Consider the following 24299-nt stretch of genomic DNA (forward strand, 5'->3'; position numbering starts at 1 on the left):
GAATGCGTTTTTTTGTTATCATCTTTCCTCTCGTTTGAACTGAATAACACGGTTACATTACAGAATACAAAGTAATATGGGAACAGACGAAACTTTTCCAGCGGCAGACGTTGCTGCGGAGCTAAATCCCGGAAATAATACACGGGTTCAAGTTGATCCGGTATCATCCGAGGTGGCGGCCGCCAAGGAAATTCAGGTGAATAAACAAAGAACTCAATTTAGAAAAAAAAATGCATAGTTAATTATATTGTTATATTTTGTACTGATTGTGTGTTGTGGGATGTGTTTGAAGGAACAAGCTGAGGCTGAAGATAAGAAGAAGGAAAGGCGAAAGAAGGAAGCGTTGCAAAAGCTGAAATCAGGCATTATAATCTCTGCGGTAGTTGTGGCTGTGGCAGGTGCTGCCTTTGCCATTGCCAAGAAGTTGAGAGAGAAATGACATCACCTTCATAGAGATTTAATTTTTCTAGGTTAGTTTTACATTAGTTCACATTCTTCCTTTTTTTTTTTTTAATTCTCAATAAATTCCCAGCCCCCAACATTATTATTCCTATTGAGATGATCATCATCATGTATGCTTTTTTGCGATGTACTTGATGATTGATGTCAAAGTTCAAGAGGTAGATCAATTTAAGATTTCATTTTCATGATGAGCAATGGGCTACAACAACGTTACTAGGTTTCATCGCTCATCTTTGTTAATATGGGATACAAGTTAAATATGTTCGCATCAACCTACACATGAAAATGCAAAACTTGGTGATTTTCTTAATGAGATTGGTGTGCAGTTTAATTACAGCCAAACCTAATTTGTCAATGGGTCATGATACGAAATTTAATGTGTTTTTATGATATAATAGTGGTAAGCTTATTTGATTTTATGATCATCTTGTTTTATTCTTTAAACGTTTCCTTTTCTCTTCACTTCTTTTCTAAACCTTCAACTCAGAAGTAAACACTGCAACGGAGCAATTGAACCGTGTGGCTTAAGCACACTGCATCTAGGAATCATAATACACTAGTGCTATGAGGATTACTTGAAACGTTGATTTGGGCTTGAGTGTGAGATCCAGATTTTTTCTGGAGCAGCGTCTGACTTGTTCCCGTGTCAAGGTGTTGTCGTTCGAATTCCTTGTGAGAAAGTGGGGCAGTACCTGCAACAGATTCCAATACTTAAGTTAGCAAGGACTTTAGGTAGGTTTTTAGTAGGTTAGAACGTAAATATACCTGAGGAATGTTAGTGTATTTATAGTAGAGCTAGTAACCACCTTTTTTCGGAGTAGTTCCACTTTTTTAGGTGAATGACCGTTCCCCTGATTTTAGGAGTTTGTTGGGGTCTATCTTTTAGTTGAGATAGAGATAATGTGAGAGATCCGGAGAGACAGTTACTTATTTGGATAAGTAATGTTGGGTCCTTGTCGACGTGTTCGACTATTTTAAAGAGGTCGGGTAAATGGTAGAGGCTACCCTTTTTGGACATGACTTTATCCTTATTGGACATGACTTTAGTTTTTGAGCCAAGATATGAACAATGTCCTTGCTTGAGTCCGAGCTGTTGAGGAGGTCGAGTTCAAGCATTTTGTGGCTTCAGTCTTCATCGTCGAGTGTGCCGCCTTCAAGAGGTCGGGTACTCGACATATTTTGAAATTTTGAACGTTACTACTTTAAATAAGGGACGATCGTAACGTAGTAGTTTTCTTGGAATCTGTGCATAGCTTTAAAGAGGGGTGCAAAATGTCCCTTTTGCCCTTTCACTCTTATAAAAGCTTCGCACCCTTCTTCTTCTTCCTTTTTCCATTTCTGAAAAGCTTTCTACGTTGCCTTGTTTCCTTCTACTTTCAAAAGACTCTTCACTTCACCTTTCCCTTTTCGTTCCTTATTCGTCGTTTCGACCTAAGATTCCTCTGTCTTGGACTCTTTGAAGGTCTCCTTGTCACCTTTTGGAGAGGAATGTTCGTGCTTGCTTACTGTGAGTCGTGCCCTTCCATTTTCGCATCTCATCAAGGTTGGTACTCTTGACTTTATTTTGCGTAACTGTTATGGGATTTTTGAGTCTGTTTCTTGTATTTGGGTGGCCTTTTGGGTAATAGCGGAGATTCTTACATTGTTGGTTTTGTGTCTTGAAAACTTTTTTAGAAAAGGTTGTTGACTATTGCTGTTTTGTCTACCAGAAACCCTTTTTGAGATTGTTTTTGTTGTCTGATATTACTATTGTGAATTTTGGCTTGTCTCTTGGAACTTTAGAGAATTTTGTTGCCATTTATTTCTTGTAGAATGTAATGGTGTTGTCCCCCAATGGTGTCGCTGTTGATGGCGCAGGAGTGACGCCATTGCTATTCTTTCTGTTTTGAAAAGATCTTTTGAAATCGCGTTTTGTGCTTTGTTGCTTTTACCCGACTTTCTTTGGATAATGACCGAGTTCCTTAGTGACAATTTTTTTGTTGCGTTTGTAGGTATAGCTGTATGTCTCGATTTGTTGTTTACGATATGCCGACAAAAGTCCCTCCTTTCCTTTTAGCTTAAGTAGATTCTTCTGTCTTTACTGTCATTCCTGTAGTTAATAAAGAATACGTTGATACTTTTCGTAGGCATCATAGACTTTGTGAGAACCGGGAGGATGAATGAAAAATGAGATAGTGGTAGCCGACCTCGAGAAGAATCCAGCTACACCCGAACTCCAGGACTTTCTTGAAAATATACCAGCTCCTATGTCGGGAGTTGGATGTTCAACCTTTGCTAAATGTATTCTTCTATCTCTGTGTTGACAAAACCTTTTAGTTCTTTAAAAAAATCGGGTTGGGTTTCTTTCCAGGTTGTTCAGGGTAGGAAGGTTTTTTCTATTTTTGATGAGTCATTTCACGATTTCAAAAATTTCTTCAAAATTCGAGCTGTAGAGGGGTCCGACCTTTCTTTCTGGATGAGAATGATGAGCCTAGTTTTTCCTTAAATTGGGAAGAGAACCCTGTGGTAGCTAAGTATAGTGTAGATTCTTTAGATGAGCTTGAGAAATGTGTAGTAGATTTCTTCCAAGAGTGCTGGGGTCGAGCTCCACACTTGGACACAAAAAGGTTCTTAGGGGGATCCCGGTCAGCTTCGGTCCGAGTTAGGTAGTTTTCTCACCTTTAGCTTATTTATTTTGTATATGGTTTATGTTTGGTATTAATGGACTTTTGCTTTTGTTTTGTAGGAAAAATGGCTCTGACATCAGTGGCCATGAAGACTCTCTGAAACACTCGTACGAATGTTGTAGCTTGCAGCATACAACAAAAAGAAACTGGGAGTGTTTCTGTCCCATCTACTTCAAAGAAGCCGGACTCGGGTCCTTCGGCCCTTAAAAAGGTTATCCCTGTTCCATTAAGTCGGCTTATCGCTCCCGAGTCTCCTCCTATAAGCTCAATCGTCCCTCCTTCCTCTTCATATTCAGAACCTTCCCTCAAAAGACAAAAGACTGCTGTGGTGGGGGGGGAGTATATACAACAAAGATTTTAATGCTCTTGTTTGGAGCGAGAAAAGTATAATCTCATTCAACTCATGGCTCAAAGTGGGATTCAGACAGTAAGAGTGTGTGTGTCTTTAGCCAAGGAGTTGTAGAAGTCTCCTCTCAGCACCACTCATAGTTTTTTAGTGGCTACCAGACTTGAGGTGGAGAGATTTGAGGGGATAAAAAAGGTGTTGGAGGAGGAGAAGGTCAGGTTGACGTCCGACCTGGAGAAAGCTCAGTCCAGAGTGAACAAAGCGAAGGCAGATACAGCCATGGTGGAGGGGATGAAAAAGAAGGCAGAGGAAAGTTATACTCGAGTTTTTAGGGAGAAACTCGACCTTGAGGAGGAGTTGGAGAAGACCACGGAAAGGTATGCCACACTGGAAGAGTCTATGGCTGAGGGGATGGACGAGATGTTCGCCAACCTGAAGGCCCAAATTCAAATTTTGGCCCCCGAGGCCGACCTTTCCTTGTTTAGCCAAAGATAACATAGTGGTGGACGACAAGATCGTCCCGACCCCTGAAGATGACGAGGAAGAGCCTTTGCCCGACCCGAAGTCTTCGGGTGCAAGGGTTGGTCAGGCTTCTCAGACTCCCGAGGTCCTTCCCAAAGCTGCCAACGTTGAACTCCCTCCTTCACCACTTGGTGCTATCCCGGCTGTGCCGATATCTGAATATGACTTGACCCTCTCTATTCGAGGGAAGGACGTTGTGACTAGGGACAACCTCAACCTTTTATTGGGTCCTTCTTTGTAGTTTCTGTTTTTACTTTTTTCGGATGGTCCGACTTGAGGGTCTTTATGAAAAATTTAACTTGTAATGATTGGTAGTTTTTTAGCAAACATACTTTTCTTTAAAGTTGTTTTCAAACAATTTTAGAACCTCTCTTCATTCTGATAATGATTTTGGATCTTTCAATGATTGTTTTAACCCTTTGGATTATATAGGTATTTAGTTGGGGATTATACCTCGACAACTTTTAATGTTGTTTGTTTGCTAAGTTTGAGTGGTAAGCTTGTTTATATAGATTCCCTTTTATAAGTTCTGACTTCATGTAATCGGGCTTTATTAAGTTACTTTTACACTTCACTTTTATTCCTCCTTGATTCTAAGGTTGGTATTCACAAGTTTTTTGTATAACTTCTTACATTAACTTGTTTCTCGTTGCTTCATCTTTGCCGACCTTTATAGGACGGGCAATGATTTTTGCGGTTTATCGAGATTAATTTAATGTGTTTTTAAAGAAAACTTTTGAAGAAGAAACAGGATTATTATTAATGAAAAATACCTTTATATAGATTTACTACTAAGGGCTTTTGGCTACCCTTAGTCCTTGCTATGATGCCTCGTTAAAACCTCTTTAAGAAAAAATCATTTTTTGAGGGAAAAAATCTTAAGGTTAGAAAAAAGAGTAGACTAGGGAACAAGGTACGCTACCTAACTGTAGTACTTCTTCAGGTTACATGCGTGCCACGACCTCGGGAGCTCTCATCCTTGCAGGTCGGACACTTTGTAGCAGCCCTTTCCTAAGACTTCGACAATCTTGTAGGGTCCTTTCTAGTTTTTTTTTTTGGTGACTAAATAGAAAAGAAAGAAAAAAAAGAGACAACCAAATTAATTGGCTAGGGTCATATCTAAATCTATTAGATGTTGAAGCTCACTCCATGCTTGGCTCCAATTCGAGTGAATGTCCGCGACAGAAGCAGCTGCTTTAGCCATACAATCTGCAACACTATTTGCAGTCCTCTGAATTAAAAGAATAGAGACTCTCCAATTCCAATTCATAACCTCCTGAATATGCTTTGCCAAATCCCATTCCGGAATATCCTTACTAAGCATTCTTTGGTTTACCAAGAAAAGAGCTTCTAAACAGTCCGTTTCACAAATAACCTCACGAAATCCACTCTCCCAAGCAAGAAGTAAACCTCTCCAAATTGCATACAATTCAGCAAAAAGAACACTGCACACGTCGACTTTTCCAGTGCAACCTTTCAACCAACATCCATCAGGATTGCGAATAATACAACCAAAACCAGCATAGCCAGAAGGAGCAAACCAACTAGCATCACAATTCAATTTAACAGAATGAACTGGAGGTGGAACCCAATGCAAACAAAGTGAAGGAGGAGACAGAGATTGATGCATAGCAAAAATAGTGTGAAACTCCCTTACTGAACTACGAATCAAACTCACCACTTTACTAGCACTCCATGAATCATCTATATTAAATAAGTCATGATTCCTGCTTCTCCAAATCCACCAGATGGTCGAAAAGAAAAGAAAAACATCACTCCTTGCACCTCTGTAGAGCCAGTCATGTAAATTCGAGTTATCTGAATACAGGCCTAAAAGGGTCCAGATCTCCTTGGCACTAGGGCACTCCCGAAGACAATGAAGAATGGATTCAGAACCATTCTGACACCGATGACAGGTGCTAGATAAAGCTAAACCACGACCCAAACGAAACTCTGCCGTAGGAATAGCATTATGAAGACTGAGCCAAATCAAGAACTTATACTTCTCAGGAATATGCAGACGCCATACCCACAACCAATTATCATGCTCATTCCAGTCAAACTTTCTTTTGGCTAGCCAACTGTACCCACTCCTAGCTGAGTAGAGTCTAGAAGATGCCACACCCCACGACCAACCCGAACTCTCTCCAGCATTCAAATCCGGATTATAAGCATTCAAACGCTGTTTGACATCTTCTGGAATGATAGAGAAAATATCATGGAGATTCCATTGACCATCTTTCCAAACGTCTCTAATAGTTAAATCAGAGTCAGATATATGTACAAAAGGGACATCTTGAGCAATTGGGCCCTCAATACTCCAATTATCAAACCAAAAAAATTGATCAAGTGACCCAACGCACCAAGAGAAGGCATCCTTAAGAGCACCAAAAGCCTTTGAGATACTCTTCCAAACATGAGAAGCATTGCAAGGGACAGGGCCATCTAAAACTCCCTCATTCCTCAGATACTTCACCTTCAATAGAGCAACCCAAGGCTTGTCCTGACAATGAAAAAGTTGCCACACCAATTTACCAAGTAAAGATATATTAACACACGCAGGGTCTCTAACACCCAGGCCACCAATTTTTTTTTGAGTGATCACGGTCCTCCAATTAACAAGAGAAAGACCTCTACCATCAACTTGACCCTTCCAAATGAACTGTCTCATCATAGAAGATAATTTATCACAAACCCAATTTGGAAAAAAAGATACCTGCATATGATAGACAGGAATGGATGCTGCAACAGAATTGATCAGGCAAAGTCTCCCTGCTTTATTTAGAAGCCTTCCTTTCCAATTAGCTAATCTTCCCCTCACCTTTTCAATCACCGAATGAAAAGAAGCCCTACTAGTACGGGAATGATTAAGGTTAACTCCAAGATATCTTCCTAAGTCCAAAGCAAAACGTATTGAAGAAACACTAGTAAAAATATCTCTTCTACGAGCAGTCACATTTTTAGAACAAAAAACTTTAGACTTTTCAAGATTCACTTTCATGCCAGATGCCTTGCAAAAAATGTTAAGAGAATGCATGACCATTTGGACCTGACTTTTTGTAGCTTGGCAGAAGAGTAAGAGATCATCTGCAAACATCAAATGAGAAAATTTTGGGCCACCCCTAGTGACAGAAACTGGTTTCCACACACCCTCGACCACCTTATGAGATATATAGCAGGCAAGTCTTTCCATACAAAGCACAAATAAGTAAGGAGACATTGGATCGCCCTGTCTAAGCCCCCTTCTAGGAGCAAAACTATCCAATCTATTCCCATTCCACATAATAGAAAGAGAGGATGCACGGACACAAGTCATAATCAAATTAACAGTGATGATAGGAAAACCAAAAGCAATGAGAGTACTCTCCAGAAACCTCCAATCCACCCTATCATAAGCTTTTTCAAGATCAATTTTAAAAGCAAGAGTACCTTTCTTGGATTTTGTGTGCTTCATGAAATTCAAAATTTCTTGGGCCACAATAATATTATCAGGAGCACCATGACCCGGAATAAAACCTCCTTGTAAAGGACTAACAATATCTGGAAGAAAAGGCCGAAGTCGGTTAGTCAATACTTTGGTGATAATTTTATAAACAACATTACACAAGCTAATAGGCCTGAAATCCTTCATAAAGGTAGGATTATCAATTTTAGGAATAAGCACAATCAGAGTTTCCATGATGCTAGGATTTAAGAACTCTCCCAAAAAAGCGCTCCGGACATTATTCCAAATCTCAGTGCCTACTATCTCCCAATATTCTTTAAAAAAATAAGCTTGAAAGCCATCTGGACTAGGAGCCTTAAAAGGGCTCATACTGAATACTGCTGACTTGACTTCCGCAAAAGAGACAGGGTCAATTAACCTAGCACAAGCCTCAGTGCTTAGAGTGGGCATCGGAACATCCCCTAAACAATCAACCTCAACCTCTTCCGTTGTACCAAAGAGATTCTTGTAAAAAGAGAGGGCTTCTTCCTAGAGAACATCTGGATCAGTAGACCAAGACCCATCTCTAACATATAATCCATGTACTCTATTATGGTTTCTACGCACCAAAGTCTGAAGATGAAAGAATTTAGTGTTTTTATCCCCATACTTGACCCACTGCTCTCGAGATTTCTGGTACCAAAAAAGTTCCTCTTGCAATAAAAGCCTATTATAATCTTTTCTCAGTTCAGCTTCTTTAATTCTCAGAGATAACACATCGGTAACCTCCAAACGCCGTTGAATCTGATCAATCTGATATTCCAGCTTATTTTTTCGCACAAAAATATTTCCAAAAAATCTTTGAGTTGAAGTCCAAAGAAGCCTGTTGAACCATCTTATTCCTTTCTAGTTTGCAGCTAGCTTTCCTTCACCGGATTTCTGAACTCCAATGTCATTTCGGATCAGTATGAGTTCGTTTGTGGCAAATTTTCTTTTAATCACCTTCTGATTGTACCTTAGGACCATCCTTTGCTTTAGTGCTTCCTCTTTGATCCGAGCTTTCTCTCGGACTTCTGGGAGGAGGCCGAGTTCTTCCTTTTGCACTTGGGTATTAGCCCCTTCATTGTAGATCACAACCCTAGGTGACTTTTCAACAATTTCTATGGGGATCATAGCTTTCATTCCGTAAGCAAGTCGGAAGAGTGGCTCCCTGGTTGTGGAATGGGAGGTTGTTCAATATGCTCATAAGACATGACGGAGCTCTTCTGCCCATGCTCCCTTTGAGTTTTGTAGTTGGCGCTTCAGTCTGTGCAATATAACTTTGTTCGCAGCTTTAGTTTGTCCATTAGCCTAAGGATGTTCCACAGATGTGAATTGGTGCTTTATCTTGAGGTCAGCCACCAAATTTCTGAAGGTTGAATCGGTGAATTGAGTCCAATTGTCCGTGGTGATAGAGTGGAAAACCCTAAACCTTGTGACAATATTTTTATAGAGAAACTTTCGACTTCTCTGGGCAGTGATAGTTGCTAGTGGTTCCACCTCGATCCACTTAGTGAAGTAGTCAATCCCACTATGAGGTATTTGACTTGTCCTGGAGCTTGAGAAAAGGGTCCGAGGAGGTCAATGCCCCATTTTGCAAATGGCCATGATGCTAATAAGCTCTTCAAGAGGTACCACATGAAAATTGGCGCGCTTCTGACATGGTGGGCACTTTTTAACGAACTCGACTGCCTCTCTTTGTAAGGTCGGCCTAAAAAGGCTAGCCCGTATCACTTTCTTAGCTAGTGACCTAGCTCCCAAGTGGTTCCCACATATGCCATTGTGTACTTCCTCTAGGACCTCCTTTGTATTGGAGGTCAAGACACACTTTAGGAGATGTGTTGATATTCCTCTTTTGTATAAAATATTGTAGACCAAGGTGTAATTTTGTGAGTCTTCGAGCCTCTTTTTTGTTTTCAGGGAGGAGATCAAATTTAGGATAGTTGACTTTGGGGTGATCCATCCTAAATTTTGATTGGTTATGGCCATTACGTCCGAGTTGTCGTTTCCCTTTGATATTGATGGCACGTAGAAAGTTTCCTAAATGAGACTTCTATTGTTCCCCTGGCTTGGTGCTGGCAAGCTTGGAGAGGGCATCTGCTTGGGCATTTGATTTTCGAGTTATATCTTGGACTTCACCTTCTGAGAACTATGCCAATTGTTCTCGTGCCTCATCTAAGTATTTATTCATGTTGGGATCTTTGGCTTGATAAGTGCCATTAATTTGTGAAGTTACCACTTGAGAGTCACTGAATACTATCAACCTCTTTGCTCCCACCTCTTTAGCTAGCTTCAAGCTAGCAAGTAAGACTTCATATTCTACTTGATTTTTAGAAGCTGAAAACTCGAACCTTAATGATAGTTCTATCCGAGTTTCTTGCTCACTTTCCAAGATAGCCCTTGCTCCACTGCCGGCGTTATTGGATTATTCATCCATGTATAGGCTCCATGTTGTTAGACTTCCCTGACTTTCAGTGTATTCAGCTATGAAGTCAGAGAGATATTGAGATTTGATTGTTGTCCGAGCTTCATACTTTAAATCAAATTCGGACAGTTTTACAGCCCACTACAACATCTTTCCTGCTAGGTCCGTCTTTTGTACAATGTGTTTCATTAGTTGGTTAGTATTGACCTTCATGGTGTGAGCCTTCGGGAGGTAAGGATAACGGCATATGTGAATTTTTCTATCTTTTGATCGTTTAACTCTACTCCTTGTAAAGCTTTGTTGACAAAGTAGATAGGTTGCTGCCCATTTTTGTCCTCTCGGATCAAGGCTAAAGTTATAGCTCGGCTCGCCACTCCCAGCTAGAGGACGAGCTCTTCTCTTGCGAGAGGTCGGGCGAGTATGGGTGGTTGGCCCAAGATTGCTTTAAAGCCTTGAAAGGCTTGTTCACACTCCCGGGACCATTTAAATTGCTTTTCCTTTTTGAGGATTGAATATAAGGGTAGGGACTTCAATGCTTATCTTGTCAAGAATCCAGATAGTGTTGCCAGCCTTCTATTTAGCTGTTGGACTTCCTTGAGACAAGTCAGGCTCTTCTTCTCTAGTATGGTGGAGCACTTGTTCGGGTTTGCTTCTATGCTCCTTTGGGTTAGCATGAAACCTAAGAACTTTTTCGCTTCCACTGCGAAGGTGCATTTGGAGGGGTTTAGTCTCATTTCATATTTTCTGATTATAGAGAACACCTCAAAGAGATCAGACAAAAGGTCAAAGTCGTCTTTAGTTTTGATGAGCATGTTGTCCACATAGACTTCCATGATTTTCCCTAGGAGTTCTACTATCCTCACCGACTTGGTACACCTCTTTAAGATGCCTTTTTCATGACAATTTCAAGATTCCTCCTCCATCAAACCCCCATTTATCTTGTGTATGTGTCGTTCTAGAGTTTGAGGTGGACGCTCTTGTCTACTTGTGCACAAAATTTAACTCCACACAACTTAACCGGTAAGTGCACTAGGTCATCCAAGTAATAACTCATGTGAGTGAGGGTCGATCCCACGGAGATTGTCAGATTGAGTAAGCAATGTCTATCTTTTAAATCTTAGTTAGGCAATTAGAAAAGATGGTTGTTTGTTTGAAAGAATAAATGAATTAATAAGAACGAGATACCAGATTATTGTAAAAGCAATGATGGATAATTAGTTAAGGCTTCGGAGATACGTATTTTTTTCGAATTAACTTTTCTTACTATCTACTTCAACAACAAACGATTCATTCAATGGTAGCTGTAATTGACTAACTCGTGTAGCATCCTCATCAAGTCAGTCTCTTCTGAACTATAGCAGTCCACCATATTCGAGCAACTCATTAACATCCTCATCATGTTAACTTATGGCTTCCCACCATAGTCGAAGGTGAAGACCTAAGCAATCCACTCCCCTTCGCAATCCTACTCAAAACGCCACAGACAAGGTCGGATCTTCCGGATCAGGAAATGCTGCTTATCATACTCTAGCCTTGACACCACAGAAACCTCAGTAACCCACAGTCAACGGTATTATATGTCACATATCCAAAGTTGCCCAGGCACGCTCTTGGAATCTGCAGTGCATTCTCATGCTTGTGGTTCAATACTATCTGGGCAGGACTCACACAGAACCCATGTAGAACAAGGATGGTTGTCACGGGTCATCCTTGATTCATGATATGAAGAAAAAAAATGCACAAGAGAATGGAATCAAACGTGTATTGAAATAAAACAGTAATATTATTAATCCATGAGAATCAGCAGAGCTCCTAACCCTAACTTAGGAGCTTTAGTTGCTCATGCTTTTTACAGAAAAATAGTATAATGTTCGAATGGGGTTGGAAATGGATCAAAAAGTCTAAGAGTTCCTAACATGGGTGAACTCTTGCCTATATATAATAACCTAATAACTAAGAAGTACAAAAAATATGATAGAATAGACTAGAGGTGCGAAATCTATCCTTGGGCCCACTTAGGTTGAATGCTTGGACTGAGCTTGGCGTCCAACGTTGAGGAATGGGCGTTGAACGCCCATTAGGGGGTGATTGGTGCTTCCTTGTGTCTTGGTGGGCGTTGAACGCCCAAAAGGGGGGGGGGGTGATTGGTGTTCAATGCCAGCCTCGGTCTCTTTTGGGGTGTTGAACGCCAGCCACAAGGTAGCTCCTTGGCGTTCAACGCCCATTATGGACAGGCTTCTTCGAATAAAAGTATAGACCATTATATATTGATGGAAAGCATTGAAAGTTATCTTTCTAAAGCTGTTGAGAATGCGTCATTTGGAACTTTGTAGCTCCAGAAATACTCGTTTGAGTGCACAGAGGTCAGATCATGACAGCATCTACTATGCTTTCCTTGCCTCTGAACCAGACTTTGCCAAAGCTCCTCAATTTCAGCCAGAAATTACTTGAAATCATCATAAAACACAAAAAATGAAAGTAGAATCCAAAAATGAGAATTTTGCACTAAAACCTATGAAAACATAGAAAAACTTGAACTAAACATAACTAAAATGATATGAAAATGATGCCAAAAAGCGTATAAAATATCCGCTTATCAGAACACCAAAATTAAACTGTTGCTTGTCCCTGCAACCAAAAACAAAGTAGAAAGAGGAAGAAGGGAATGATATAATGGATCTCAGAGTTTTTCAATGAAGCTCAGTTCCAATTGATGAGCGGGGCTTGTAACTATTCACTTCTGAACAGTTTTGGCATGTCACTATCCTTTGAAGCTCAGATATGTTGATGTCTTTAGGAATTCAGAATCTGGATGATATTATTGACTCTCTTCGTTTAGTTTTTTTAATTCTCAAACACAACTTCTTTTAGAGCCTGGCCGTGATCCTAAGTGCTTTGTTTTTCAGTATTACCATCGGATACATAAATGCCACAAACACTTAACTGGATGAACCCTTTTGGATTGTGATTCAGCTTTGCTAGAATCCCCAGCCAGTGGTGTCCAGAGTTCTTAGGCACACTCTTTTGCTTTTGGAATCATGACTTTAACTGCTCAGTCTCAAGCTTTTTACTTGACTCCTTCACACCACAAGCATTTAGTTAGGGGAGGAGCTCATTTGAACTTTTTAGGCTAAGATTTAGTTTCTTTAGACCCTCATAACCATTGATGCTCAAAGCCTTGGATTCCTGCTCTTGCCTTTTGGTTTAAAGAGCTATTGGATTTTTCTTTTTCTTTCTTTTTCTTGCTCTTTCCTTTTGGTTTAAAGAGCTACTGTCTTTTTCTCTTTCTTTTCTCTCTCTCTCTTTTTCGTTCTTTTCTCTTTTTCTTTCTTTTTGCTACTTTTTCTTACTTCAAGAATCATTAATTAGATTTTTCAGATTACCAATAATACTTCACCTTTTCCATCATTCTTTCAAGAATCAACATCCTTTACTCCAACATCAAATATGTACTGTTTATTCATGCATTTAGCAAGTAAAAGTAATGCCACCACATTAATTAATTGGACTATTCTTATTATAACTCGAGTTCATGCATCTTACTTCTCTTTTTTAAATAAATTTTTTTTAAGTAAGGTGAGAGATGTCTACTTTCCAACGCCGTTGAGGGCGCCATTTGGAGTTCTATAGCTCCAGAAAATCCATTTTGAGTGTAGGGAGGTCATAATCCAACAGCATCAGCAGTCCTTTGTCAGCCTTCTATCAGAGTTTTGCTTAGGTCCCTCAATTTCAGCCAGAAAATACATGAAATCACAGAAAAACACACAAACTCATAGTAAAGTCCAGAAATGTGAATTTAGCATAAAAACTAATGAAAACATCCATAAAAGTAGCGAGATCCTACTAAAAACTACCTAAAAACAATGCCAAAAATTGTATAAATTATCCGCTCATCACAACACCAAACTTAAATTGTTGCTTGTTCCCTAGCAACTGAAAATGAATTAGGATAAAAAAGAAGAGAATATACTATAAACCTCAGAATATCAATGAATATTAATTCTAATTAGATGAGCGGGACTTTTAGCTTTTTGCTTCTGAACAGTTTTGGCATCTCACTTTATCCTTTGAAGTTTAGAATGATTGGCATCTGTAGGAACTTAGAATTTTAGATAGTGTTATTGATTCTCCTAGTTAAGTTTGTTGATTCTTGAACACATCTACTTTTATGAGTCTTGGCCGTGGCCCTAAGCACTTTGTTTTCCACTATTACCACCGGATACATAAATGCCACAGACATATGACTGGGTGAACCTTTTCAGATTGTGACTCAGCTTTGCTAAAGTCCCCAGTTAGAGGTGTCCAGAGCTCTTAAGCACACTCTTTTTGCTTTGGATCACGACTTTAACCACTTAGTCTCAAGCTTTTCACTTGGACCTGCATGCCACAAGAACATGGTTAGGGACAACTTGATTTAGCCGCTTAGGCATGGATTTTATTTCCTTGGGCCCTCCTATCCATTGATGCTCAAAGCCTTGGATCATTTCTACCCTTGCCTTTTGGTTTTAAGGGCTATTGGCTTTTTCTGCTTGCTTTTTCTTTTTCTTTCTATTATTTTTTTTGCCACTTTTTTTTCGCAAGCTTTTGCTATTCACTGCTTTTTCTTGCTTCAAGAATCAATTTCATGATTTTTCAGATTATCAATAGCATTTTTCTTTGTTCATCATTCTTTCAAGAGCCAACAATTTTAACATTCATAAACAACAAGATCAAAAAATATGCACCGTTCAAGCATTCATTCAGAAAACAAAAAGTATTGTCACCACATCAATATAATTAAACTAAATTCAAGGATAAATTTGAAACTCATGTACTTCTTGTTCTTTTGTATTAAAAACATGTTTCATTTAAGAAAGGTGAATGATTCATGGAATTATTCATAGCTTTAAGACATAGTTACTATACTCTAATGATCATGTAATAAAGACACAAACATAGATAACATAAAGCTTAAAAATCGAAAAATAGAGAAATAAGAACAAGGAATGAGTCCACCTCAGTGCTGGTGGTGCTTTCTTCTTGAAGAACCAATGATGTCCTTGAGATCTTCTATGTCTCTTCCTTGCCTTTGTTGCTCCTCCCACATTGCTCTTTGATCTTCTCTAATTTCATGGAGAATGATGGAGTGCTCTTGATGTTCCACCCTTAATTGATCCATATTGTAACTCAAGTCTTCTAGAGAAGTGTTGAGTTGTTCCCAATAGTTGTTGGGAGGAAAGTGCATCCCTTGAGGCATCTCAGGGATTCCTTGGTGATGAGCTTCCTCATGCGTCTCTTGGGATCCATGAGTGGGCTCTCTTGTTTGCTCCATTCTCTTCTTAGTGATGGGCTTGTCCTCTTTAATGAGGATGTCTCCTTCTATGATAACTCCAGCTGAGTAGCATAGATGGCAAATAAGATGAGGAAAAGCTAGCCTTGCCAAGGTAGAGGGCTTTTCGGCTATTTTGTAGAATTCAAGGGAGATGACTTCATGAACTTCTACTTCTTCTCCAATCATGATGCTATGAATCATGATGACCCGATCCACAGTAACTTCAGATCGGTTGGGGATGATGGAGCGTTGGATGAACTCCAACCATCCTCTAGCCACAGGCTTGAGGTCCAGTCTTCTTAATTGAACCGGCTTGCCTTTGGAGTCTCTTTTCCATTGAGCTCCTTCCACACATATGTCCATAAGGACTTGGTCCAACCTTTGATCAAAGTTGACCCTTCTAGTGTAGGGGCGTGCATCTCCTTGTATCATGGGCAAGTTGAACGCCAATCTCACATTTTTCGGACTAAAATCTAAGTATTTCCCTCGAACCATTGTAAGATAATTCTTTGGATTCGGGTTCACACTTTGATTATGGTTCCTAGTGATCCATGCATTGGCATAGAACTCTTGAACCATTAAGATTCTGACTTGTTGAATGGGGTTGGTCAGAACTTCCCAACTTCTTCTTTGGATCTCATGTCGGATCTCCGGATACTCATTTTTCTTGAGCTTGAAAGGGACCTCAGGGATCACCTTCTTCTTGGCCACAACATCATAGAAGTGGTCTTGATAGGCTTTAGAGATGAATTTCTCCATCTCCCATGACTCAGAGGTGGAAGCTTTTGTCTTCCATTTTCCTTTTCTAGAGGTTTCTCTGGCCTTAGGTGCCATAGGTGGTTATGGAAAAACAAAAAAGCTATGCTTTTACCACACCAAACTTAGAATATTGCTCGCCCTCGAGCAAGAGAAGAAAGAATAGATGAAGAAGAATAAGATATGGAGAAGATGGAGAGAGGGTTGTGTTTCGGCCAAGGAGGAGAAGAGAGGGTTGTGTTGTGTGAAAATGAAGAAGAATAGAGGGGTTTATATAGTAGAGGGAGAGGGAGTAGGTTCGGCTATTTATGGTGGGTGATAAACCACTATTTTATGGTTTATATTGTGTTTTATTGAGTGGTTTTATCAAGCTTTTCACCCACTTATTCTTATGATTTGCATGTATTTACAATTTCTTCCTAAAAATATCCTATGATTAATAACTTGCTTCCTTAGGACCTTTTTGTTGTATATTTTTATCTTCCTTCCTACCATTCGATGCCGTGATCTGTATGTTAAGTGTTTCAGGCTTCATAGGGCAGGAATGGCGTAAGGAATGAAGAGGAAGCATGCAAAAATGGAAGGAACACAAGGAATTGAGGAGATGACCAGCGAGAACTCACGCGGTCGCATGGCTCACGCGACCATGCGAAATTGAAGGCATTACCGTGACGCGCTCGCGTGCCTGATGCAACCACACGGATTGGAAGCTGCACGAACGACGCGAAAGTGTAGATGACGCGCACGCGTGGTACGAGAAATGCTGAGTGACGCGAACGCGTGGACGACGCAGACGCATGACGAGCGCGATCTGCAGAATTACAAAAGTCGCTGGCACAGATTCCGGGCTGTATTTCAACCCAGTTTTCGGCCCGGAAACACATATTAAAGTCCAGGAACATGCAAAGACTCAGGACATCAATTCATATCAGATCATAATTGAATTTTAGATTTTATATGTAGTTTTTAGAGAGAGAGGTTCTCTCCTCTCTCTTAGGATTTAGGATTAGGATTCCTCTTAAAGGATTTAGGATTTCAACTCTTCATCAGGTTCAATATTCCTTTTACTTTATATTTCTCTTTTATTTTCAGATACTTTAATGCTTATATTACATATGTTGCCTATTTGGCTTATGAGCCATTCATGTTAGGATTTTCTTTATTTAATATAAATTGAGGTATTTCAGACTTATATGTTATGGATGCTTTAGCTTTATCCAATTTATTTTCATTCGAGTAGATTTTCTTTCCTTTTGGCTTTGGTTGATTAATTGGTAACTCTTGAGTTGTCAAACTCATTGTTGACTGAAAATTGGGATTCTTCAAGAATTAATTCCAGTTCCAATAACTCCAACCTTTCCCAAGTGGTTGACTTAGTGGGAGAAAAATCCAATTCATTCACTTGACTTACCTTCATAGTTAGAGGTTGACTTAGTGGGAGAAAAATCCAATTCTCATCACAATTGATAAGGATAACTGGGATAGGACTTCCAGTTCTCATACCTTGCCAAGAGCTTTACTAGTTATCTTTTTGACAACTTGTTATTTTATATTACTTGTTCAACCCTTTTGAAAACCCTAAAATATACTTTTCCATAACCAATAATAAATCATACTTCCCTACAATTCCTTGAGAAGATGACCCGAGGTTTGAATACTTCGATTTATAAATTTGTTGGGTTTTGTTACTTGTGACAACCAAAACGTTTGTAAGAAAGGTTGATTGCTTGGTTTAGAAACTATACTTGCAACGAGAATTTATTATAACTTCTAAACCATCAATCCTCAGTTCTTCAAAATGGCGCCGTTGCTAGGGAATTGCAAACGTGTGCCTTATTATTGGTTATTGTAAATATTTTTCTTTTACTTGTTTATTTGTTTTTGTTCTCCCTTCTTATTTCTGATAACTACTATGAATTCTCACCCCTCTCGCTTTGAGTTTGGTTCTACTTTTATTGCAAGGAATGGAAGCTATAACAGGAATATACATCAAGGTTAAAGCAATCAAAGATGGACGGAGCCAAGAGGATCTGATCAACCCTTTAGGCAACAACACCCTCCTAGATATCACAGACAAAGACTATTCTACAATGCATACCAAGCTGATAGATATGGTGGACTGCCTAGTAGCTACCAACAAGCCCCTCCGTATGCTCAGATACCATCGTCACAACATAACTTTGAACTACCATACTCACAAGCACTTTACCACAAAACACCCTCATATGACCCTAACCCATATCCACCATACCAACCACCTTATGAGCCATATGAACCATATATAGAACCACCCCAATTACTCCCAAGGACCACCACCTCCATATGCACCATGTCCATATCCATCGACCCAAGACTCACAGGCTCGCCTCAAGGAAACAGTAGATCAATTTCATGCAACCCTTCATCAACTGGAGCAGGCAATAAATCAATTACCTTCCAGATGTTCAGGCGCTCAAGGAACCCCCATGGCCTCATGTGGAGAATCTAATGAAGAACGTAGCATGAAGGAGACACTAGAAACTCCAGTGGACAATAAGGAGCGTGACTTTGTACTGGAACAAGTGGAGGAAGTCGAAATCATTGAAGAAGAAGAAGTGGTCAAAGACTTAGGAGATGCTGAGCCTCCATTGGAAATTCAAGTCATAGAGCCTTTTTCAAAGACGTCTAAAATTGATGTTGAGGAGGGTGTACAACCTCCAAGGCATCTCGTGGTTGAAGACTTTGAAAGGGATGATCAAGAGATGGATTCAATCATTGATGAATTCTTATCTACGTTTGAATCCTCTTCCATTGGACTTGATATGGAGTTTATAGAAGAAAAAGCACAACCTCCCATGCCCTTAGTGAACAATGAAGAAGAAATTTAATTGGAAGAAATCTACCAAGAGGAAGAGGTTGATATTAAAGAATCTTGCAAAGAGGTGGTAGTTGTCAAAGAAGAACACAAAAGAGTGGAGCTTGCAAGTTCATTAGAAACCCCTCCCCCTAAGTTGCCATCATCCTTCACAACATTCAAGTGGGTAAAATTCATATCCCTTAGCTTTCTAATTCCACTTGAATATGGGCTACTGGAGACGGATGGTCAACTTAGAGCTCTTTGTGGCATTAAGCGTAAGAGGGAGATGGTCAGTGGTAGAAGTTGTCAAGCAAGGTTCAACATGGTTGTATGCTCAAGGTTTAAATGCAATGGTTGGTGTAAAGCTCAACTGAATGGGTCTAGGAAGTTGTTTGGCCGCTTTAGTGAGAATTCAGATTGCCTGCCACCCAGTTGGAACACTGATGATCAACTTGAAGACGGGTGTAGAAACAAGATTTGGGATCCCGGAGGCTATTGGAAGTACAAACATTGGTGGGGATTCCTGGATCAGTACAAGCATAAGCCACCATAACAGGAAGCTCACCAAATGTCCAACTTAAGGACTTTAACTAAAAGTGCTAGGTGGGAGACTGATGACAAGTCATCATATACCCATTTTTCAAGCTAATTTCACTTGTTTTATTAGTCTTTATGCACTTTCTTGCATCCTAAGTAAGTGATTTGGAGTGAAAATGCATAACTTCTTTAAATCAAACAACCACCATGAAATTAAAGTTAACTCATGAGGTTTAAGCTAATTTTAATTGAATTTTAATTGATTTATAAGCCTTGTGAATTTAGTGATACTTGGAGTGGTTGTTTTGGTTTATTGTAGGTGAAGAAAAGAATAAAAGAGAAAGCGTGGCCTAAGAAAGTGTGGCCAAGGGAGAAAAAGGCGTGGCTTATAATGGAGGAAGCAAGCATTGCCTTCCACAAGGGCACACTGCCCTCTAGGAGGGCAGCATAAGGGAACAAAGCTTGAAAGGCAACTCTGCCCTGCCCACTACAAGGGCAGAGCACAAATCTATGCCTTGGAATCAAGAAGAACAAAATGTTGCCCTGCCCTCCTCAAGGGCAGTATCGGGCCTTCATGGAAAATAAATCAAAGGAAAATGCCTACCAATGCTTGCCACAAGAGTTGAACACGGGACCATGAGGAAGCAAGGAATTAAGCCTCACTTGGGTACCAAGAAAGCCAAGGAAAATGGGTAGCGTGTGTAGCATCCAAGTTTCGAACACGGGGCTTCAAGGTGGAAACACTGCCCTGCCCTCCGCGAGGGCAGGGCAGCATTTTGTGGTGCACAGCCAGCGCACCATTCTGGCGCACCAAGGGAAGGCTCGGCAGCACCAGCAGCACGCATAGGCACCAATCTGGTGCACCAAAAAGTTCTGCCCTGCCCTCCGCGAGGGCAGGGCAGCATCCTGCAGCATCACACACCAAGCACGCAAGCACCAACACGCACCATTTTCTGCCCTGCCCTCCACAAGGGCAGGGCAGCCTCCTGGAAGCAATTTTTCATGGGCTTAAAAATTGGATTAAAAATCCAATTTAACTCATTTCTTCACCAAATCAAAAGCCCATCCAAATCCCAAGATCCAAGAATAGAAAGTGTATAAATAGGAGATAGTTTGATGTAATTAGGACCTTGAACTTTTTGCTTGACTTTTAAATTTTGCACTTTCTTTGAGCTTTGAATTTTTGCAACTTTTCTTGAGAGACTGAACCGAGATTTCAGAGAATTGGGAAGGAGAATTGATCTCTCTTCTTCCTCGTTCTTGCTTGGGCATTTTTCATTTCCTTGTTTTGAGTTTTGGGTGTGAAGAATTGAGGAAATTCTGTCTCAATCTCCATTCAAAATCTCTTTAAACATTTTTCTGCATAATTGAGTTCAATTTACATTCCCTTTACTGCTTCTTCTTCAATTTCTTGTCAATTGCTTTGAGAACTTGGATCTAGGAAGGCAATTGAGATCTAGGCTCTGCTACCTAGTCTCTGGAGTCCTGAGATCCCAATTTCCTTTTGGTTCTTCTGTGAACCTTTGCTGCACTTAATTTCTTTACTGTTTGAGTTCTAATTGCTTCTAATTCATCTTCTACTTTATTAATTGTTGCAATCTACTTTCTCTTGCTGGAATTCTGAATTCCCAATCCTTAATTCCCCTTTTATATTCAAGCAATTTACATTTCTTACACTTTAAGTTATTGCAATTTACATTTCTTGCACTTTAAGTTTCAGTCATTTACATTCTTGTTCTTTGCAATTCAGCAAGTTTACTTTCCTGCTCTTTAATTTACTGCAATTTCCCCTTCTCCCTTTACATTCCAAGCAATTTAGCTTCTGTTAAATACAACCCACTCAACCAAAACGTGATTCGTTTGACTAAATCAACCACTAAACTAAAATTGCTCAATCCTTCAATCCCTGTGGGATCGACCTCACTCATGTGAGTTATTATTACTTGATGCGACCCGGTGCACTTGCCGGTGAGTTTTGTGTTGGATCGTTTTCCACACATCAAGTTTTTGGCGCCGTTGCCGGGGATTGAAATAGATTGACAATGATTAAGTAAGGTGGTGGTCTAGATTAAGCATTTTTTTTTCTTTTTAACTAAGCACATTAACTGTTTGACACATTGTGTCGCCTAACCTTCTAACCACATTCTAGCATTAGAATTTCCATGTTTCATTTGGTTTGTTTGTGATTCTTGCAAGTCATGGAGGCTGAGGTGCGTGAAGAGGGAGTGAGCAACAATACCCAGCCTGCAAGAAGGGTGTTGGCCTCTTACACTATCCCCAATGCAAGAAACTGCGGGAGTAGCATACTCACTCCCTATGTTCATGCAAATAATTTTGAGTTGAAGCCTCAACTTATCACTCTGGTGCAGAACAATTGCTCCTATGGAGGAAGTCCACTTGAAGATCCAAACCAACACTTATCCATCTTCCTCAGGATTTGTGAAACTGTCAAAACAAGTGGTGTGCATCCAGACATCTACAAGCTACTACTGTTTCCATTCTCTCTGAAGGGTAAGGCCACTCAATGGCTAGAGACATTTCCCAAAGAAAGCATCAATAATTGGGAAGACTTAGTGAGCAAATTCCTAGCCAAGTTCTATCCTCCCCAAAGGATTATCAAGCTGAAAACAGAGGTGCAAACATTCATTCAAATGGATGGAGAGTCGCTGTATGATGCCTGGGAGAGATACAAGGCCTTAATCAGGAAATGTCCCCCAGAAATGTTTAGTGAGTGGGATAAACTCCAAAACTTCTATGAAGGATTGACCCAGAAAGCTCAAGAAGCATTAGATCATTCAGCAGGAGGCTCATTGCAGCTAATGAAGACAGCAGAGGAAGCCCAAAACCTCATAGAGATGGTGGCAAACAATCAATATTTCTTTGCTCATCAAAGACAACGCCAACCAGCCCAGAGAAGGGATGTGCTGGAGCTTGAAGGTGTTGATGTTCTCTTGGCACAAAACAAACAGATGCATCAACAACTTCAGCAACAAATAGAAATGATGGCCAAGAAAATTGATGGACTGCAAGGTGTTGCAGTAAACACACAACGCCAATCTCAAACCTCACATGGGTGGAATCAATCTGAAGAAAGTCTTGGGACATTCAATTTTGAGCAACAAAGCCCTGAGCAGGTGCAATGCATGAACAATACTTCAAGTTCATTTCAACACAATTTTCATGGTGATGCACACAAGACACCCTGGAAGACTCATTCTAATTCAAGGTGGGGTGAGCATCAGAATCAAGGACAAAGGGACTTCAACTCTGGCAGCCTCAGCAACACAAACAACCATAACCATTCATCCAATAATACTGACCAATTCAAAAATTCACAAAACACATATCACCAACCCCATAATAACTCACAAAACCATCAGAATAACTTTTCCACATCCACATCCCACCCACAAAGTACCCCCACAGTTAATTCAAACAACTTCCAACAACAACCATCTCATTTCACACAACCACAACCAAATTCAGACTCTCAAAGAATCTCAAGTCTAGAGAAAATGATGGAGAAACTCATGAAAAATCAAGAGATGGCAAGACAAGATCAGGAAGCTGCAAGGAAAGATCAGACCCTGGCATTCAAAAACCAAGAAACCTCAATCAGAAACCTTGAGAGACACATGGGGCAAATGGCTAAGCAAATTTCAGAAATGGATGAGAAGAGAGCAAATGCCTTCCACAATGTCACTGAAGAACACCCAAGGGACAAAGGAAAAGCCACAAAATGGGAGGAGTACAAAGCAATCACAGTGGGAAGTGAGAAGACTATGAAGAAGGAAGCCATCAATCAGGACAAACACAATAGAGAAGTTCCACAAGTAGAGACAGAAGGGAAAAGTAAAGAGGATCTAGAAACCAAAAATGCAAAAATTTCTAAGGGATACAAGAACACCCTTGAATCACAACTACAAGAGAAGAGGGAAGGAGTGAATCCTTGTGTCCCCAAACTTCCATATCCTCAGAGGTTTAAAAAAGAAAATGAGGATAAGCAATACTCAAAATTCCTGGACATATTCAAGACACTTAGCATCAATATTCCTTTCTTGGAAGCACTTAAACAGATGCCACTATATGCCAAATTCATGAAGGAAGTGCTGCAAAGAAAAGATCCCTGAAGAAAGGACAGATTGTTGAGATGACAAAGGAATGTAGTGCTATCCTCCAAAGAGAGTTGCCAGAGAAGAAAGATGATCCTGGGAGTTTTTACATACCTTGCACCATAGGGGACATAACAATTGAGAAGTCATTCTGTGACCTTGGTGCAAGCATAAACTTGATGCCTTTGTCTCTAATGAGGAAACTCCGAATTTGTGAGCTGAAATCCACACGAATACTTCTGCAAATGGCTGACAAATCCATCCAGCAAGCACTTGGAGTTGTAGAGAATGTACTGGTAAAGGTGGGGAAATTCCTTCTCCCAGCTGATTTTATCATCCTGGATATGGAGGAGGACCCTAACACTCCCATCATTCTGGGGAGGCCTTTCCTGGCTACAGGCAGAGCATTGATAGATGTTGAAAAAGGGGAATTGTTGTTGAGAGTGCATGATGAGCACCTAGCATTCCATGTTTTTAAAACCCTGCATGAACCCACTCAAGAAGAAGATTGTACAGAGGATAAAGGCAGGGATCATAGCTTGAAAGAGGCATTCAATGAGTTAATTCCAAGACTTCCAAATCCATGCTTCAAAGAAGTAGAGATGGTGCAACAGACCAAAGAAATCAAGGAGGAACTAGATCCAAAACCCCCAGATGGGAGCCTCAACACTCCAGATAAAGAACCACCAAGGCATGAATTATCTCCTGAGAAAGAAGAAAAGAAGAAGAGGCCAAAAGGGTGGAGAAATAAGAAAATTCCCACTGAAGGCTTCTCACCAGGGGATAAAGTGATGTTAAACACCCAACCAATGAAGGTGTCTCCACAATCATCTGAGTGCTATACTGTGAACCGGATCCTTTCA

This window comes from Arachis hypogaea, chromosome 6 (genome assembly GCF_003086295.3).
Source record: "Arachis hypogaea cultivar Tifrunner chromosome 6, arahy.Tifrunner.gnm2.J5K5, whole genome shotgun sequence".
NCBI classification, from domain to species: domain Eukaryota; kingdom Viridiplantae; phylum Streptophyta; class Magnoliopsida; order Fabales; family Fabaceae; genus Arachis; species Arachis hypogaea.